The sequence below is a fragment of the Tamandua tetradactyla genome, chromosome 8, assembly GCF_023851605.1.
Source record: "Tamandua tetradactyla isolate mTamTet1 chromosome 8, mTamTet1.pri, whole genome shotgun sequence".
Taxonomy (NCBI): domain Eukaryota; kingdom Metazoa; phylum Chordata; class Mammalia; order Pilosa; family Myrmecophagidae; genus Tamandua; species Tamandua tetradactyla.
Window position 1 is genome coordinate 116,489,625 of NC_135334.1, and position 20,949 is coordinate 116,510,573.

Below are 20,949 nucleotides of genomic sequence, written 5' to 3' on the forward strand. Positions count from 1 at the left end.
GGGCTCTCTCAGTAGTGAGACCAGCCGCATCTAACCCTTGCTCTGCGGCACAGTTCCATGGTGGAAAATGAAACAGTGGGAATTGGGCATTTGTTCCCTGGGTTAACTTCTTGCTTAGACCTTGCACTAAGTAATTAAAGATTTCACTGTTATTTACATTTTGGTTTTGATTGTTTTCATCTGCTACCCTCGGCACCTGGCAGTTCTTAGCTCAGCTCTTGGCAAGTAGATAAAAAGTATTAAAGCAAAAAGACTTCAGCATCAGAAAGGAGGGAGAAAGAATGGCAGTAACTCTAAAAAAAAATGTGCAACTTACCAAAAAGAGCCCACCTTGAAAGGTGGGATTGAAATGGTGGGTTTTAAATAATTTGGTAGGCGTTATTACCCATGTTAGCATGCACCTGACTTTATGAGGATGTGCTCATGTATTTGTAAGTAGAAGTGATAGCTAGTGGTTAAAATTTAGAATCTTTTGTCAATTGATATTCTCTTTAAATTATCTTTGGAAAGTATCAGACGTTTAAATTGTCGAGGGAAAGGTAAGGGAAATTAATGCATTCCTTTGAAGTGACTATGGACCAGTTAAACTAGAATCACTTTTAGACAGTTGGGTGAGAACAGTCTGGAAAACAAAAGGGTAGTCAAATAGTAGCCATACCTGACTCCACAGTACTAAAAGAACTTTAAAAATACACTCACAGAGAAAAGAGATTTACTCCGTATTTAAGGAAAAGCCAGTTGAAGAAAGTCACAAAGAAATTTCTTTATTCAAGTTATACGAGGGCTGCAGTATTTCATAAGCTCCCTTGTATAAGCCAATGAGAAAAGAAGGAAAATAAATTCAATGTTAGTGAATGCTCCTAGGCACTGACTTTGGAACCTTTGCATAACTTCAATTCCTTTAAATTCCAAAGTGAGATATATTATTGTCCTCATTTTTTTCAGAAAAAGAAAATGGAAGTAGAGAATTTAACTAACTCCATAGCTAGAAGATAGTGAGTCTGACATTGCAATCTTATATCCTATCTGGTTTCAATTTTAAATCTGGGACTCTAATGAATTGGACTTTTAGCAACTATCCAATACATAGTTTGAGTTAAGGAAAAAAACATTCCCTTTAGCTGGCCAAATGTTTGAGAAAACACAACTAGGTCAAAGAGAAGATGGCATACTATCATTAATATCATGCAATATTTCAAATATAGTGCCCTTTTGCAAATGCATACATCATATACTGGGAAGCAAAGTGGAAAATGCACAAATTCACAGACACATAGACTTTGGAGCTCCAAAGATCGGTTCGTATCTCATCTCTACCACACACAGACTATGTGACGTCAGACATATTTAAACTCCCAGGGGTCCAGGGTCATAATGTCAAAAAATAAAGGTATGCATTTTGAAAATTAAATGGAGTAACAAATTCGTAATGCCCATCATGTGGTAGGCCTGTAACGCTTTTTTTTTCTTTATGTATACTTTGGTATGAAAGCAACGGATTGATGAGATAATTTCAAGGTCTTTACTAATATTACTGTCCTCTTTGTAAAATTATATTTCTTTTTTAAGTGTACATTCAATGCCTACTAGTAAAAGTAGAGAGTTGAACAACTGTCAGCACAATCCAGTCTTAGAATTGTTCCATCATTCCAAAAAAATTCCTTGTGCCCACTTGCCATCAATCTCTGCTCCTACAGGCAATCACAGATCTACTTTCTGTCTCTGTTGATTTCCATTTCCTGGACATTTCATGTAAATGCAATCATACAGTGTATAGTCCTTCGCATCTAACTTAGCATAATGTTTTTTTATTCATCTCTCTTTTATCTTTCAACATTGTTTCATTACTTTTTATTGCTGAATACTATTCCATTGTATGGCTACACCATAGTTTGTTTATCCATTCACCAGTGGATAGGCATTTGGAATGGTCCCACTTTGGGGATTTTGTGAATTATGTTGCTATGAGCATTCATATAAAAGTATCTATGTGGGACGATTCGTAGATGTAGAATTGCTGGGTTATATTATAAATTTACATTTAAGTTTCTAGGAAATTGTCAAACTGCTTTCCAAAGCGGCTGCATCATTATATATTTCCAAAAGCAACGTATGAGAGTTCCATTTTCCCCAGCCTCACTGTGGATTGTTATTGTCCCTCTTTTTTATCAACATGGTCTTTGTGGGGGTGATGTGTTATTTTGTTGTGATTTTAAGTTGCATTTCCCTAATGATCAATGACATTGAACATCTTTTCATGTCCTTATTGGCCATTCACATATCTCCTTTGGTGAAATGTCTACTCAAATCTTTTGCTCATTACTGAATTGGGTTGTTTGTTATTTTAAAATTAAGTTGTAAGGATTTTTTAAATCTATATTCTGGAAGCAAAGCATTTACCAAATATATGGTTTGTAAAATATTTCCTCCAAGCCTATGGATTGTCTTTCATTTTCACACTATTTACTTTTGAAGAACAGAAGTTTTTTTTTTTTTTTTTTTTTTTTTTTTTTAATGAAGTTCACTAATCATTTTTCAAATGTTACGAGTCATACTTTTGGTGCTGTATGTAAGAACTTTTCACCTAACACAAGCTCATATGTTTTCTTCTATAAAGCTCATATTTTAAACTCTTCATTTAGATATATATTTGAAGTTAAATTTTGTGAATTTGATGATAAATTTACCAAAATTCACCTTTTTTTGAATGAGGATACTATTGAGCATTTAAGTCTCTGAACCAAGAATATTTTTACATTTATTTAGATCTTTAATTTCTTTCAGCACTGTTTTCAGTGCCTGTCTTGCTTTTCTGCTAAATTTATTGTTAAGGATTTTATTCTTTTTTATGGTATTGCAAATTGAATAGTTTTCTTATTTTCACTTTTGGACAGCTTGTTGCTATACTATAGAAATACAACTGATTTTTGTATATTGGTTTTTATCCTGGGGTCTTACTGTACTTGTTTATTAGATCTAGCAGTGAGCCCATTTGTATGTGTGTGCATATGTATTCATTAGAATTTTCTACACAGAGGATCAGGTTGTCAGTGAAGACAGTTTTGCTTCTTTCTTTCCAATGCGGATAATTTTTCTCTTTCCTTTATGGCCCTGGCTAGAATCTAAATAGTACAATGTTGAAAAGCAATGGGAAGAGTGGACAGCTTTGCCCTGTGCATGATTTTAGAAGAAAAGCATTCAATCTTTCACCATTGTGCCTGCCAGTTTTCTGTTGGTTTTCGCATATCTTATGCTCTTTTATTGCTTTTTCTCTGTTACTATTTTGTTTATGTGTCTCAAATAGGTAGTATCTAGTGTGCGTCTTAAATGTATTTAATTACTTATGTATTTACTATTTTACTATTTTCATTCTTAGGGATTTTTGTTTGCTTTTTGTCTTTAGTGGTTTCTGTAAGGATTAATTTGCCTCTTAACATGCTACAAGCTACTTAAGTTTAATAGTGACTTAATTCTGATGAGATGTAGAATTGGGCTCCAGTACAACTCCATTTCTTTCCCCTTCCTTTATGCTAGTATTTTCACATATATTCTGATGGCATGTAATACAAGCATATATTTCATAATTATTGTTTATGAAATCTTATGTCTTTGGTATCAGTTAAGAGAAGAAAAATTATACAATTTATTATATTTACCTGTGTATTTACCTTTTCCAGTGCTCATATTTTCCTGTGGACTTAAGTTATTATCACATAGTGCCCTTTTATTCTGAAGAATTTCCTTTATTGTTTCCACTTTTTACATTTTTATTGTGAAATATAATGTATATACAAAAAAGCAATATCTTTCAAAGTACATTGTAACAAGTAGTTATAGAACAGATTTCAGAGTTTGATATGGGTTACAGTTACACAATTTTAGGTTTTTCTTTCTAGCTGTGCCAAAACACTGGAGACTAAAAGAAGTATCAATATAATGATTCAAAAGTCATACTCATTTGTTAAATCCCATCTTCAATATTATAACTCCTCCTTCTCCTTTGATCCTTCTCCCAATCATTAGGAGTATTTGTGCTATGCCCAATCTAACTTTTTCATGTTGGAAAGGGGTGTCGATAATATTGGATGGGGGATGGAACTAGTCGATGGTTTTGGAGAGGATGACCCCTCTGGGTTCCTAGAAATATGGCCAAGTAACCCATCTGGAAGTTGTAAGCTTCTAGAAAGTAATATTAGAATGTGAAACTTTTGTAGAATCTCAGATAAAGCCCGGTGTTCTTCAGGGTTTGCAGGAATGGTTTTGGTTGGGGTTTGGCAAACCCTGGTGATTAGCAATATCAATCTGAAGCTTTCATAAGAGTAGTCTCCAGAATAGCCTCTGGACTCTATTTGAACTCTCTTAGCCACTGATAACATTATTTTGTTGCAATTCTTTTCCCCTTTTTGGTAAGGAAGGAAGGCATTTTCAATCCCAGGGTGCCAGAGCCAGACTCATCCCTACGTGTCATCTCCCACATTGCCAGGGAGACTGCACCCCTGGATGCCATGTCCCACATTTTGGGGAGGGTAATGTTTTTTCTTGCAGAGTTGAGCTTAGAGAGAGAGAGAGATAGGCCACATCTGCGCAACAAAAGAGGTCCTCCGTAAGTAATTCTTAGGCATAAACTATAGGTAGGCAAAACTTCCCTGCTACATAGCTAAGTATCACAAGAGCAAACCTCAAGATCAAGGGCTTAGCCTATTGACTTGGGGGTCCCTAATGTTTGACATGGTATCAGCGGTTTCTCCAGTGGTAATGCTTCCATATTTTTCCTCCAGTCCCTCAAGGAACTTTGCTAATGCTTTTTAATTATCTGCCCAACATATTTGGAGATGTATCTGGATAGTGCATTAAGCTATACAGAATTACAAGCCCTCTTTCCTATTCTGGGCTCCATGTGTTTGAATCGTTTAAATGAGCTATCCAGACCGAGGTTGGTTAAATTACATGCTATGAAAAATTTAGGTTTTAGACAAAATAAATCTCTCTTTCTTTGTTCTCATACAGTAGATAAAGTCCTAAAATACAGACAATGTCATCCTTATGCCTGTATTTTGATTTACCTTAGTCCTGACCAGATAAACTTTGTTCTTATCTCTAATTGAAGTCTGATATCTTTTTCAATTTCTTTAACAGCTACTATATGTAGCAATGCTGACTTTCAGAGCTGCAGAGCTCCAACTGTAAGTCTTGGGTATTACATAGGTAGCCAAAGTTCAGGGAAATACAAGATTGTACATATACAGCAGAGCATTTCAAAATCTAGAAATAATGTTTACAGCTCCAGACTAAATGTGACTGCTAATAGAGCTAACAGTCTAGGTCACAATTTCCTTATAAATATTTTCTAAATGAGACCAAACAGTATTTGTTCTTTTGTTTCTGACTTATTTTGCACTATGTAATGTCCCCAAGTTTTGTCCACTTCATTGTATGCCTCATGACATCATTCTTTTCTGTAGCCACACAATGTTCCATCATATGTATACATGACAATTCAACATTCTACTCAGTCAATGTAGCTTTCAGCCACCTCCATTCTTTGGGAATTTTATTTCTTGTAAGACAGGTCTATCAACAGCAAATTCTCGTCTTTTTCTTCTGTCTTTTTTTTTTTCAAGTTAGGAATTTTTTTTTTTTATCTCAGCTTCATTTTTGGGAGATCATTTTGCTGGATATAGAATTTTGGGTTGACAGTTTTTTTTTTGGCTCATTAATTTAAGTTTGTCCTACAAATGGCCTCTATTGCTGTAGAAGAGAAATTAAATTGTGTTGATGCTGCCCTGTATATAATGAGTTGTTTTTCACTTCTGCTACCTTCAAGATTTTTCTGCTTTTACTGTCGTACATAGTTTAATATGTTTGTAGGGTATGGATCTCTTTATGTTTTTATCTTACTTGAAAATTGTTGAGTTTCTTAAATTGGTAGATTAATGTTTTTGATAAATTTGAGAACTTTTTGATCATTGTTTTTAAACATATTATCTGTCTTTTCCCTTCCTTCTAGGACTTTCACTACATATATTGGTATACTTCATAGTTAATTACAGGACTATGAGGTCATCTTTATTTATTCTTTTAAAATTTTTCTGTTCTTCAGAATGGGCAATTCTACTGATTTATCTTCCCGTTTACTGATTCTTTCTTCTAACAGTTTAAATTTGTTATTGAGCCGATATTGTGAATTTCTCATTTCAGTTATTAATCTTCTTAACTTCAGAATTTTTATGTGTCTGTTTTATGCAATAACTGCCTATTAAGATTATCTATTTGGTGAGTAATGTACATCATACTTTCCTTTAGCTCTTTAAGCATGATTTCCTTTAATTCTTTGAAGATTGCACACGAGGGTGGACTCCACACATGGTGGCTCAGCAGGCAGACTTCTTGCCTGCCATGCCAGAGACCCAGGTTCAATTCCTAGTGCCTGCCCATGCGAAAAAAAAAAACGAAAGAAAAGAAAAAAAGATTGCACACTACCCACACACACACACATCTGCTTTAAAGTCCCTGTTCTCTAAGTCCAACATATGGGCCCATCTGCAGCAATTTATTTTGACTGCCTTTTTACCCCCTAAGTTTGCAGAACACATTCCTCTTTCTTTGCACATCTCTTAGATTTTTGAATCCTATTTAGATTTGTTCAGTTTTACTTATACTTATTTGTGTTTGTTTTAATTTTGATACGATTTCATCCCCTGTGTAAAGTCAGTTATCCACAATGATAATCTAGAGACTGAGCTGTTACAGCACCACATTGATATTCCTCAATGCCATTTCAACCACACCCACCTCCCTCCTGCTCCTTCACCCATGCCCAATCCCACCTGTGGAAGTTGCCAATCTGTCCTTTGTCATTTCTAACAGTATTATTTAAATTGAATCATACTGCATGTAACTTTTCAGGATTTTTTTCTTTTTTTGTTTGGCTTAATTCCCTGTTGTTGCAGGTATCAATAATCCATTCTTTTTTTTTAAATTACGCTGTGTAGATGTGCTATATTTGTCAAACAGTTCAACTGACACGTTTGGGCTGATTTCAGTTTGAGCTATTTCAAATCAAACTTCCGTGAACTTTTATGCATGGTTCTGTGTGGTGTTTTTTGTTGTTGTTGTTGTTGTTCATTGTGCCTTGTTTATTTGTTTGTTTTGTAGGCATAAATTTTCATTTGTTTGGGATCAATGCTAATGAGTGCAATTGCTGGGTCTTACCAAAGACAGATGTTTGTTTTGTAAGGAACTTACTATAAACTGTATTCCAGAAGACATTGGCATTTTACTTTCCCACTTGAAATGTATGAATGATCTAGTTTCTCTGCATTCTCACCAGCATTAAGTATTGTCATTATATTTTATTTTAGCCATTCTGATATGTATGTAGTGATATGCTATTATGGCTTTAATTTGTATTTCCTTAATGGCTAATGATGTCAAATATCTTTTAGAAGTGCTCAGTTGACATCTGAATATCCTCTTTGGTGAAATGTTTGTGAATATCTGTTTTTCATTTTCTAATTGAATTTTTAATTAATTTATTGTTGAGTTTTAGGTGTTATTTATTCTAAATACAAACCCTTTTTCAGATATGTAGTTTGTAAATCTTTTCTCCCAGTCAGTAGTCCATCTTCATTTTCTTAAGAGGGCATTTTGCAGTGGAAACATTTTAAATTTTTATGAAGTCTGATTTATTACTTTTTCATTGATCCATTTTATTGATCAAGCTTTTGGTGTCAAGTGTGGAGAACTCCACCTATCTATAGGCCTGTACTTTTTGTTATGGGACTCTGGCAACTTTTTGTATAGTGTAGCACCTACAGATTCTGACTTTTTTACCCTTGAAGATTGTTTGTTGATTTTTGTCATGCTTGTTTATTTAGTAAGTTATCTGTATACAATTCTGTGCACTTTGTCTTTCATGCACTGTGCATTACCTGATTTCTCTGCTCAGTTTTACTTTTTTATTATTATTTTTTGTTTTTTGTTTCTAAGCCTAGCTTCATAGAGGTCACCTTTGTGTCAGAATAACCTGGTGGTCAACCAAAGATTGGTTAGATGTTGAGGGAAAACCTCTCATGTCAGCAAGTTGTCCTTTGTCCATAAATCAATTTGTGGGTTGGGTGATACTTCAAAGTTCAAGCAGATTACACAGCTGCCCTAGAATTTAATTTTTGCTAGCCCATCTCATTTCTTATATAAACATATGCAGAAACTCCAGTGATTGATGGATTGCTAGGGCCCTCTCCAGTCTCTCCTGAGTGTGTACAGTCTTATACAAGCATTCAGCCTTCAGACTGCAAGATACATAGGAGTTCATCAAGGGCCCTATGGCTGTCTCATTTTCCAGATATCTCTCTTACTTTTATTGCGCTTGCTCCAAGTAGAATCACAACCTCAAGTTAGCTGTCTCATTGACTTTCCTCATTCCTTTTTATGGACAAAGCCTAAGGGCATTTGCTCTTTCCAGTACCTAGCTCCAAATTAACTCCATTAAATCTACTCTGCCTTGATAGAACTATCAAGCTAATGAACCTGCATGGGATGGGAGAAGTCCTGGGCAAAAATACTAGCTTTCCATTTTCTTCCCTGAGGCCCGCTCGTTTTTCTTGAATAAACTTCTCAATTTCTTGTATGCTTTGGGTCAATTTCCAGAATCCAGAAATTGCTGTTTTTCACAAATTTGTCCAGTTTGATTGTTGATTATTTGGGGAAAAAGTTGCAGAACTCCTCATATGCCTACAGATTAGGCACCAACTCTCACTGTTCAGAACTTCAAGTTGAAGAACTTTACATTTGAAACTTCCATTCCTTATGAAGGTATATTTGTCAAGGTAAGGGGGAAGAAAACATTCATTTAACATTTTGTTAGCTAATCTTATAATTTAAAAGCAGGCATATGCTATGATGGACTTCATACCCATTATTTCTTTGGGGTCCTGCTAATTGTTTTGTGCAGGCCTGGATATCAGTTATACTACCTCTGGACAAGTGAGAAAACCTGAGACTCAGAGAGGTGAATTAACTTGACTAAGGTCACACAGTTAAAAATAGAAATTGGAACTGTCTTGTTCCAAAGGTCATGTCAAAGCTATTATGCTGCACTCTTTTTCACTATGTGGTAATCACATGGTTAATATTTGTGGAGATTAAGTTTAGCCCCATTGATTTCAAAGCCTGATATCTTTCAGTGAAACCATACTACCATTGTGGAATCCAAGAAATAAAAGAATGCAAGATGAAGGAGGGCAGAGAAAATCGCTCTGTATTCTCAGCACCTTCAAGTAGGTGTCTTCTGTAAGTATGTAGAAGACATTCAATAAAAGCTTGCTGAAAGAATGGATTTGTTTAATAAATCTGTGTTGGTCTTTAACAGCTACACTAAGGTACGTTCTTAAATGTTGCATGGCTGTAACCAATCACTGATCCAGACCCTCAGGAATGGAGGAGAAGAATAACAAGGTGGGGAGGTGGTAAAGGATAAACCATCTATTCTGTTCATGAGCAAGTGACTTCCTTCTCTATTTCTCCATGGTCGTTATTCAGAGAAGGAGAGAAAGAGGGGAAAGGGTGGCAGAGAAGAAAAGAAAAATGCAAACAAAGCAGGAAGGAAATAGAAAATAGTGTTGCTTGTTTCAATATAGCCTTTAATCTGGGAAGGGAAGAAGGTTGTTTTCCTCAGGTCTATAAAAGCAATCTCCAAAGGCAAATACACATAAAGAACAACAAAATCTATTAATCAACAGATCACTCTGCATTGCAATAGCCTCATCTCATGACAAACCTCCTTGGATGATTCAGCAAAAGTCAAAATTAGCAACTCAATTGATTATGAATTATTCAGGTAAAGGAGTCATAAATTGAGATTTAAGAGTTGAAAAGGAGCCAGTGCTACAAATTGCCAAAGGGATGAGGTCTGCGTTGGGAGGTGCATTGCAGAGGCAGACTCTAACTTCAGAGGACAAGCACCTGGAGACAGGAGCCACGAACCATGTCAGGAAAATAAATTTGAATCTTGAAAAAGATCAGCATGTCTACAGACAAAATCCTCTGTGCACACGAGGGGTGAGCCTTTGGAGGGGTCAGTTTGAAGGCTGGCTCTATGGTTGGTGCGCCCAAAATGGCTAGTGATAAATGACACCTGAGCTTGGCACAGCCCAGGGTTGGAGGGTCTGATTTAATACAGAAAGTTACATCAGTTATGAAATGAGACTTCACCAGCAGCATAACATTAATAATCCTTTGTTTTTTACACAGGAGGATTGTATTATCTTTACTATGAGCTTAAAAATCTCCTCTAGGATTTCTGTTGCTTAAGTGTCTCTTGTTAACAGGAGCATGGTTAAATTGCTTATAAGGACAGAGGAGAGAGGTTGTAAATTGCAGACCTCCCAATTCCCAGAGCTACTCAAGAATCTTGTACAGTTGAGGGACATTAATATCTCAAACAGCCCTACAGGAGGCATGAAAAATAATAATAATAAAGAAACACTTCCTTCTCTCTACCACGATTGCTGCTTTATTCTTTTATCTCAAATAAAAGTATATTCACCCCTTGTTTTCTTTATGAGCTCTGGTGACTTTACCTCCCTAGGCAGGGTAATCTTTTATCACTGTCAGCTTTGGTTCTAACCTCTGATGACATCTGGACTGTTCTGGGATAGCAAGTACTTCTAAGGAACTCTGGACTCTCCATATTCCTGTTCCTTGTCTGAGAAGCAATTTTAGCTCTCTGCAGGCACCCAAGTATGCTAATGGGACAACCGAAGAAAACAGGTTAGCCAGAGACTGCCTTGACTATTCACTTGGATTTGAAGAGTTGCCATGTCTGTGAGAGCACACAGATGCAAAGTAGCAGAAGGCATTCTTGAGATGAAATCTCTCCTACCATAGCCAAAGGATGGTGTTTAAACTGAACAATTACACAAGAATTGAACATGGGATTCAGACCTTAGAGGATCAGATATTCCATATGGATGGTATTTACCAAAGTAATTGCTCACTTGTGAATATCCTGGAGGGACTAACAGTTAATTAAATACTTGAACTGGCCAGTTACTGTGACAAGAGATAAAGAACTTTGAACCACCTGGGAAAAATATATCTGAAGTTCATCAGCAGTCTGTTTACCAATTTTTAACATTCCCTCCAGGGTTTAGGTGTTGACATAATCTCTCACTCATTCAACAGTCTTTCAACAAATATTTATTAAATGCCAATTGCATGTCAGGAAATGTGCAAGGCATTTGGGGCTCATAGAAGAGAGTATTTAGTCCCTGACCTCAGACAACTCAAAACCTAGAGAGGAAAAGAAACCTGTCAGCAAATGTTTGGTTCTGAACACAGAGAAGGGGAGAGAAATGTGTAAGCCCCAAGAAAAGAGTTTATGACTCCACCCAGAAAACCTAGCTGCACCTGAGCTAAGTCTGGCGGGATAAATAGGACAGAAAAGGCAAAAGCATTTCAGGCAGGAAGAAATGCTGTGCAAAGGTAAAGAGCAGCGAATTTGGAAAGGAGTTCAAGATTCATGGATTACAGGATTCAAAGCAGGGAATATCAGACTGGAAAGGTAAATTGGGGTAAGGATTTTTAAAGGAACATAAATTTCAAAATAAGATTAATTTTATCCTACCGTAGTGGAGAACCACCAAGATGGTTTAACTATGAGAAAATTTGTAGTATAGAAATTTCATAAAGCAGAATAGGATTGGCTATGCTGCTTCTAAACTCTATCATATAGCCTGGCCATCAGGTCAAAGTCATCAGAAAAGAAGAGGAGACCACAGGGGAAGGTAGAATGAGTTTTAAGTATTAGGCCTTATATCATTATTTCTGGCACATTGCATTGGTCAGAACTGTGACTTTTGGCCCCAGAATAAGGAAATAGTAGTCAACACATGACCGACACTGCTTCTACCACAGGACACAGAAGATGGGCTGGGGAAAAGTCAAACAAGAAGGAAATTGATTAGGATCACTGCAACAGTCCTTTCAAGAGATAATGAATCAAATTAAGGTAGCAGAAATGTAGAGACATGGATGAATTGGGATGGTATTTAGGAAAGAGAAATGGTAATATTTAATAATGAATTAGAAATCAAAGAAAAGGAATAAGCTAATGTTCAAAGTGACATCAAGATTTCTAGCTTTGGACAATGGGACAAATGGTGTTGATATTAACCAAGATAAAGAATAGGAAAGTAACAGTTTGAATAGCTTTTATGGAGATACTCAGAAAACGTGATGAGTTTGATACAGGACATGCTAAATTGAATGTGTCTGCTGTAAGTCTATAGGATATATCCACTTGAGACATGGAAAATCAGGCAGATACTCAAGAGAAAGGTCAAGATCACTTATTTAACAATAATACCACTACCCAGGACCTCAGAGATTATTTGTTAAAATCCTTTTTTTTTTATTGCTTTATAGATATAAAGACAGACCTAGTGTGATAGATTAATTTAACTAAGAATTAAGAACACACAGTAGTAGTGGCATAGCTGGGAATAAACCTAGTTCTACCAACTTCCTTGGTAAATTGGCACCACTATCATGTGCCAAGTTCCTTGGCACAACTATTCTACTTTCTACTATTGGGACACAATTATTTCGTCAATAATAATAACTAATTATTAGTCGAAAGATACTTTGATTATATGTAACCATATAAATATTTTATAACCTCATAGAATATATATTTTATAAACAAGCAATTTAATCTCTTGGCAATCTTTTTTTTTTTTCCTAAAACATCTAGCAAATAGAAGAGTGTGGCAGGGAGCAGGGAGCTATTCACCCAGCTGGTTTCCTCTTCTTCCTGGACACACAATGGGACACATTATCCAACTTCTTTTCTTTGCAGTTAGGTGCCATCAGTTGACTGAGTTCTCGCAAATGGAACGCAGAGAGGAAGTCGTGTCTACCACTTTTACCCTGGCCCAGTGAAAACCTTCCAGGTGTGAGCCTCCAAGCTCTTTCTTCTTTTTCCAAGCCTGAGAAAAATTAGTACGTTGACTTTGGAAACCACAAGCTGAAGTTAACAAAACCACAAAAAGGGCAGTTACTACGTCCTGAATCATTACTGGAAGGAGATAAGTTAACATGCCAGAATCATGCAGCTTAGATATTACATGAGCAAGACAAAAAAAAATACTATTTTTGAGCTGTTTTTTTCAGCAAAGCTTTATAAAACTGGTAAAATGGTCTTAGCTGACAACACACTGCACGCACATACACACAATACACAACTGCTTAAAAACTGAGTTACATATCTTCAAAATGAAGCTGAGAATGTACGTTTTCCTTTGTTAAAGAAGGCCTAAAATTCCCAGTAAATTATCTTATATAGCAGCCAAGAGAATTATCAAAATCTTTGGAAAGAGTATCTACAAATCCTATTGTGGAATTCCCTAGATGAACATTCAAATCCTTCAGCTATCTTAGGCCTCAAACTCTACCTTTAGCTATTCTTTAGCTTTCAATTTAGGGTAGTAAAACTCTAATAGTTACTATTAGAAATGCTGATACATTGGTTCCATTGTTATTTTGTAGAATTGATCTTTTTGAAGATTTAACTCAACTGGAACCAAATTCTAAATGACATTTAAATATGGAAGATTTTACATTGCTCTTTCACTAGTTGGTGTTTAAACTAGACTCTTAATAGAATGCGACCCAGAGCTTTTGAAGGTTTTGAGTCCACCTGAAGTTAGGTGGACCTAGAAAGTACACTCCAGAGAAATATTTTACCAGATTTATTACAGTGAGTCATGTAAGTTTTTGAACTTTGAATCATAATTTGGAGCTAAATGAACACAACACCACTGGTCAGCTATAGGATATTAGCTCTAGGACATTCTGCTTTCATCCAAAGAGTTGGTTCCTAAATTCAATTCTAATTATCTGCTAATGTGTTTACTAAATTTCATAGCCAAGGGATTTGTATCTTGAACATTTTAATGAGATTCAATAGCAGTGAGCATTTGTTGATGACTCACATTTATCAGTTGTCACCTGTGTGAGAGGAGATAGGGAACAGATTTTTGAAGTCAATCTTTGGAATGTTAATTCCAGAGATAAAATCATAACTTTTATCTTAGGAGAAAAGCACAGGAAGAGAACAGCTTGAATTTGGAGAACTTGATTAATAACCCACTGCTCAAATGATCATAGCAACTTTGCTATTGCAATGTTCAATGGCAAGATGCATCTGCCACATATCTGCTGATTTCCTTTTGTTCAACAGTTCACTGGATTCAATCAATGAGAATTCTCTATGTACTAAAATCCTCGATGACATTGCCAACATCACCAAGTAAGCAATTAAAGTAGTCAAGCTGAGACCATTCAGAGAAAATCACTTTTTTACTTTGTTTTCCTTATCACTTTTTAGAACACTTTTTAAAATGAAATTCTAGGTGTGTTCTTCAACCTTAGAGTTAATTCATTTATACAGTAAACAGATATTTAATGAGCATCTTCTATATGCTTACTGAAATGTTTGGAATGCAGTTGTGAGTAAACCCATTAAATTCCTTACCCTCATGCAACTTAGATTGAAAAGAGAAAAATAATTGAACAATAATAATAATCCAGCTTACTATTATAGTAGCTTTAAACTCATAACTGGTTTGAGATTTTTTTTTTGAATTTTCAATGAATTAAAAACTTAAACTGCTTTTGATTCCTTATCAGGCAGTATGGCAGTAGTATAATTATGTATTGCTTGGGAATATCAGAAATAAATGTGTTGCAAAGTACAAGACATTGTTACATCATTTTGTCAACTATAATTCAGAATAATAGACATCAGAGAGTGTCAGGAACCCTAAATTCAAGCCATAGCTTTATAAGTTGCATACCCTTGGGGGGAAAACTCTAGCTCTTATTTCTCTTATTTTATTACCTTTTAAATGGGGACTGTACTCCCAGACTCATAAAGTCATGGCAGAAAAATAATTCTTTTGATGATAATTGAAGAGAATCTTCTTCCCTAAATAAGACTTTAGAAAAACTGTCATATATTTTGGCACATATCATAAACATGTTACCTACTGTTTATTGTAAGTCCTCCTTGTTTTCTTAGAATAATTATGGTAAGTACTAATAACTCATTCAACTATAAAGGCTTATTTTCTTGGCCACCTGTATAAGGCAGAGAAAATAAAGAGATGAACAAATCAAGGACAAAGAGATAGTTATATGCTTCGATTATTCAGTAACAGTGTTTGATTTTCCATTCCCAGTCACCTTGCTGGTAAGCAGAGTTGCTTAAGTTTATATCATCTCCAATAATACAGCCACAAAGTATATTAGAAATTTCACACACCACAACTTCCCTTTCTCCATCTTATGACATTAAGGGTCTGACATGAAAACTTAAGGAAGAAAATGGGGTTAAATCAGGTTGTCCTCATATAGTTCCTTTTCTTAATAAAAAAAAAGAAAGAAAGAAAGAGCGGGCTCTTTGTTCAAGAAAGTGTCGGGGAAATTTATATCACAAGTGAAAAAAACAAAAAAAAATCCTACATCATACGGAGTTGTTATCTGAAACATCTCTATATGCTATGTTTATGTCCAAACCTGCAAAAGGATATTCGAAAGAAAAAAAAGAGAGAAACAATTGTTCAGCAATAAGCAGACAAAAATAACAAGTATTAACCATTTGTCATGACCATAATTCTGTACAAGGCACTATATAAAGAGAAACACTTCACTAAATTAAATGCTTCTAAAACTTAGAGTGAATGAGAAATTAACTCAAATCACTGAATCTAAATAGTCATGGCCTCTAAGTATTATGAGGGCTGAATTTTAGTTATGTTTAAAAAAATAAAATTACTTAGTTGCCTGGGAGAACAAAGATGTTTCCTTGTTTCTTAGGGCCAAGCAATTTGTGAATATACTCATCACCAATTAAAATCATTTAAAAATATATCAACCCCTCAATCAATAAAGTTAGTGTTTCGGTTTTAAGAATCATTTATTTCAAAATTAAGTAGATTTTGCTAGAAATGTTAGCTGATAATTGTTTTACTTCCAAATAAAAATAGCTTGGAAATATATTATAGGCATTCAGCACTGCCATAGAAGTATGTGTTAAGATATTAATGTCTCTCCATAAATATCATTGTGCTGAAATATTAGTTACTATAGGCATAAAACAAATCATTGACCATTTATTTATCCTCTCAGTTTTTTTTTTTTCTCAAATGAGTGATGGCTCTACATTTGGGCATCTTTTACAACTCTTACATTAAGCTCTTCCATGAGGAGAATGCAATAAATTTGTAAAGAAAAAAAATCCAAGGTATTATTATCTTCATAAAAACATTCCTTTATGAATCCCAAATTGTAAGTGTCCTTCTCTGCCCCTACTCTAAAGTTGCCTAGTCTTTTAAGTCATAAACGTGTACAGAAATTCAACACCAAAATTAATTAATTTACAGTGAAATAACTACAAGTAGTTGAGCAAAATGACACAGTTAGATAAAAGTTGTTTTGCATTATACATATTGTTACCTTCCAGCATTGCATATATTATAATATAAAGATTGAATGTACCATAAATTAATGTATTCGTTTAACACATAAATTGCATAAACTACCATGTACCCAAGTGCTGAGAGCACCATGATGGAAAAGATGAACCCACGCATTTGCCTTTATGCAGTGAGTGAGTTGAATGTGTGCATCTGTGTGTGTGTATGTAGTAATAGGAGAACCAGGCATCATTCAAATATTACACACACATACATACACAATTTATAATGTTGGTTGTAATCACAGAGAAACCTAATTTCATTTGATCCTCCTATTACACACTCTTACTTTTGCATTGTCTCCTCTAAATATTTTATGGTCATCTTTGTTTTGAAATGCTCTAGTCTTGGATAGTGAGGGCAAGGGAAAGGCAGCATAAAAATGAAACAGACAAGGGCTTTGACCTCAGAAGCTTATAAGGGCTTCCACAGTTGCACTGGCAACTTTGAAGAAATTTGCACCTAAAATCATCATTGGGAATACGCAAATTAATGATAATGAATTATATATTTAGAGTAAGGCAAAAGAAGTTGTTCATGTGGGCAAAGAAGTGCCAAGAGCAGTTTCATTCCCCACAACTTATACTCCACCCCCCCCCCCCCACCACCACCAGTTAAAGACTCAACTGCTTTCTTTTGACTGGGATGAACCTACAATATTTACAGAACATAACTAGTTTATCTTTATCTATGTCTCATTTCCCTAAGAGGTAAGAAGCTTTAGCATGGAATAAATGCAAAAATTGAAAAACTTGAGAAAATGACTTCAGGATAAAACTATTAATATGCCAATCGCAGAAATTGTGACCTTGAGAAGAATGTGTCCAAAGTGAACTTGGAGGATGGACTTTGAAGCTAAGAGGACTCATGAGAAGCAAAGTCTTCTTCGCTTTCTAAAGATAAGCAATGGAATCAGTTAAAGAAAAAGAAAAAAAGTAATAATACCCATTTGCATCTTGAAATGTCCCTTATTTGCTTTAAAAGAGTGGTTTTCAAAAATGTTCAACAACAGAGCACTTTTTCAAACAAAATCCAAGTTCAGTATCTAAACCCAGAGTAAATGAGGTATGCCCAATGAAGCTGAGATAGAAGGCAGTGCATGCTTGCCTGCCCTTCCCTCTATTTGTCTCCAATCTAAGGAATCCCCAATTACCTGTGTGCCTCTGCTTCTCCATAAAATACAGGCTTTGGAGTCATAATACCCATTTTCTCTATCCTTTGTCACCAGAAGACAATCACTTCAAATAATTTAGCCTCAGTTTTCACATCTGCAAAAGATTATAGTATCTACATCACAAATGTGGTGGGAGAGTGAAATGAAATAATATATGTAAAATGCTAGGACTACATAAGTGCTTAATAAAAGAGAATGATTACTTTAACGCTATACTTTTATATTACAATATTATTGAGATAGATAAACACACTATACAATCCATCCAAAGTATATTACCAATGGCTCCCAATAACATCACATGGTTGTGCAATCATCACCATAATTTTAGAACACTTTCATTTCTCCAGTAATGGTGACAATAATATGAAGAAGAAGGAGGAGGAGGAGAAGGAGGAGAAGAAGAAGAAAAAAAATATATATATATATAAAAGAAAAACTCAAAATATCCCATACCCCTTATCCCCCCGTTGTTGACCTCTAGTATTGATGTGGTATATGTGTTACTGTTGATTAGGCGACATTAAGATACTACTTTTAATTATGGTCCTTAGTTTGAAATCGGTACATTTACTCTGAAGTACACCTTTTATTAACTCTTCGTAATCGTGTCATATATTCTCAGTCATAAGACAGCTTTTTTTTTTTTTGGGGGGTGTATGGTCTGGGAATCGAACCCGGGTCTCCCGCATAGAAGGCGAAGACAACTTTTATAAATTTGTACTGTTAACACAGTACACCAGATTCACTGTGTTATACATTCCCATGTTCTAATCGCCAATTTTACTTCTGGTGACATACATGACTCTAAACTACCCCCTTTCAACTACATTCACTCACAATTCAGCGCTATTAATTATTCTCACAATAATATGCTACCATCACCTCTCTCTGTTTCCAAACATTTACATTCAATCTAGTGGAAATTCTCCACTTAGGCAACCACTGGCCATTCTCTAGCCTCATTCTATCCCCTGCCAAACTATATTCTAGATTTTCTGTCTATGAGTTTACATATTATAATTATTTCATATTAGTGAGATCATAAAAAATGTGTCCTTTGTGTCTGAATTATTTCACTCAACATAATGACCTCAGGTTGTCACATGCTTCAGAATGTAATTCCTTCTTACTGCTGAATAATAATTCATCATATGTATAGACCACAGTTTCTTTATCCATTCGTCTGTTAATGGACATTTGAGTTGTTTCTGTCTTTTGGCAATTATGAATAATGCTGCTACAAACATTGGTGTACAAGTGTCTTTTTGCATCCCTCTTTTCAGATCATCTGAGTGTATACTGAGTACAAGAATAGCTGGATTATAAAGCAACTTTATGCTTAACTTTCAGAGGAACTGCCAGACCATCTTCCACAATGATTGTACTATTTTACATTTCCACCAGCAGTGAATAATTGTTTCTATTTCACCACATCCTCTCCAACACTTCTGGTTTCCTGTTTTTGTTTTTATTTTAATAGCAGCCATACTAGTAGGTATGAAGTGGTATCTCATTGTGGTTTTTTATTTGCATTTCCCTAATAGCTAGTGGTTTTGAGCATCTTTTCATGTGCTTTTTAAGCTGCTAATATTTTTTTTTAATTTTTTGATTGGGATGTTGTCTTTTTAATGTTGAGTTGTAGGATTTCTCTACATATTCTGATATAAACCCTTAATTGAATATGTGGTTTCCAAATATTTTCTCCCATTCAGTTGGCTACTTTTTCACCTTTTGACAAAGTCCTTTGAAGCACAGAAATATTCAATTTGAAGAGGTCCCATTTATCTATTTTTTTCTTTCATTGCTTGTGCTTTGGTTGCAAGGGCTAGGAAGCTACCATCTAGCACTAGATTTTGAAGATGTCTCCCTATATTTTCTTTTAGGAATTTTATGGTATTGGCTCTTATATTCAGATTTTTTTTTACCAATTTTTAATTGTTTCATTTGGGGTAAGAGATAGGGGGTCCCCTTTCATTCCTTTGGATATGGATATCCAGTTCTCCCAACACCATTTATTTAAGGGACTGTTTTGCCCCAATTGAGTGGATTTGGGACTCTTATCAAAAATTGATTGAGAGTTCTGGGAAGATGTCCAAATAGGGTACTTTGAGTTTAGCCCTGCTCCAGGGAAAAGGTAGAGAAGGGATGGGAGGCCAACTGAGATGGTGATTCAAGAGTGCAACTGACCTGGGACAGCCTTCTGCACCACATTGGGCAGCCCTGGTAGCAGGAGCTGAGGAGCTGAGAGGCAGAAAACTGGAGCCTAACACAAACATGGAGCCCACAGGAGTTCACAGACAGGGAGACTGGAACTAGGAAGGAAGCCAAGCCGTGTTCCTTGAATGTGCTGCCCTCACCAGCTCAGCCCTATGACCCGTGATTCACTCCACACCCCACACACCTGAACCCAGTCACCCGCCCCTATTCCCTGTGCTCCAAGCACCCCTGCCCCACCAACTCATCACGCACATACCTGCCCCCCACCCTCACACCAGGTACAGCCCAATCCACCTCTCCTGCACCCTCCTGAGCACTACCTCCCCCTCCCTGCTCCCTGCAGGCTGTCACCAGGGCATAAAGGTTTCAGGTGCTAATCTCCATACCCAGCATATAACTGCCCCCTGCACATAGTGTTGCACAGCCTCACCCCGCCCGCCTGAGCCCTGCGCATCAGTTTTTTGCATTCCTAGACCCGTGTATGTGCACAGCCCTCAATCACATCCTTCAGCTCTAGGAACATCAGTTTACAGCACTCCTAGACCCACACATGCACATGGCCTTCAGTCACGCTTCCCAGCTCTGAGAAAGCACTGACTTGCACAACCAGGTCACATCTGCACCCGGCCCAGGATGGCATAATGCCAACCCATTGCCATAGCTCTGCACATGTGCATAAAGGGCCATGCACCCTAGGGGAGTGTATACCAGGGTTGTACCCCCCAAAACTGTGCACCCACATAGCTACATCCTCTCAGGATGCTGGGGGTTCACGTTCACAAGCACCAGCATAACATTCACAACCTGTATACCTATGCTGCAATGCATCACCACACTGCTGTGCCCCATCCTGTACCCTGTACCCAGCTATATATCCACCCTTCAAACAAAAGGCTTTAGAGTACTGAAGGCAATCAACCCCCAAAGTAAATCAATCAAGGTATTTACATAAGATGAAAACAGCAAAAGATCACTAAGCATATAACAATGCAGACAGATATAGCCCTGCGTAATGAG

General features: G+C 36.1%; 1 long non-coding RNA gene across 1 annotated transcript in view; it reads right to left on the reverse strand.

Moving 5' to 3' along the window:
* Window positions 1–20,949, reverse strand: part of LOC143643755 (uncharacterized) — a 153,819-nt gene that overhangs the window by 9,756 nt on the left and 123,114 nt on the right. The window contains exon 4 of the long non-coding RNA XR_013156374.1: window positions 17,692–17,806. This is a non-coding gene — a long non-coding RNA (uncharacterized LOC143643755). The remainder of the gene's footprint in view (window positions 1–17,691; window positions 17,807–20,949) is intronic.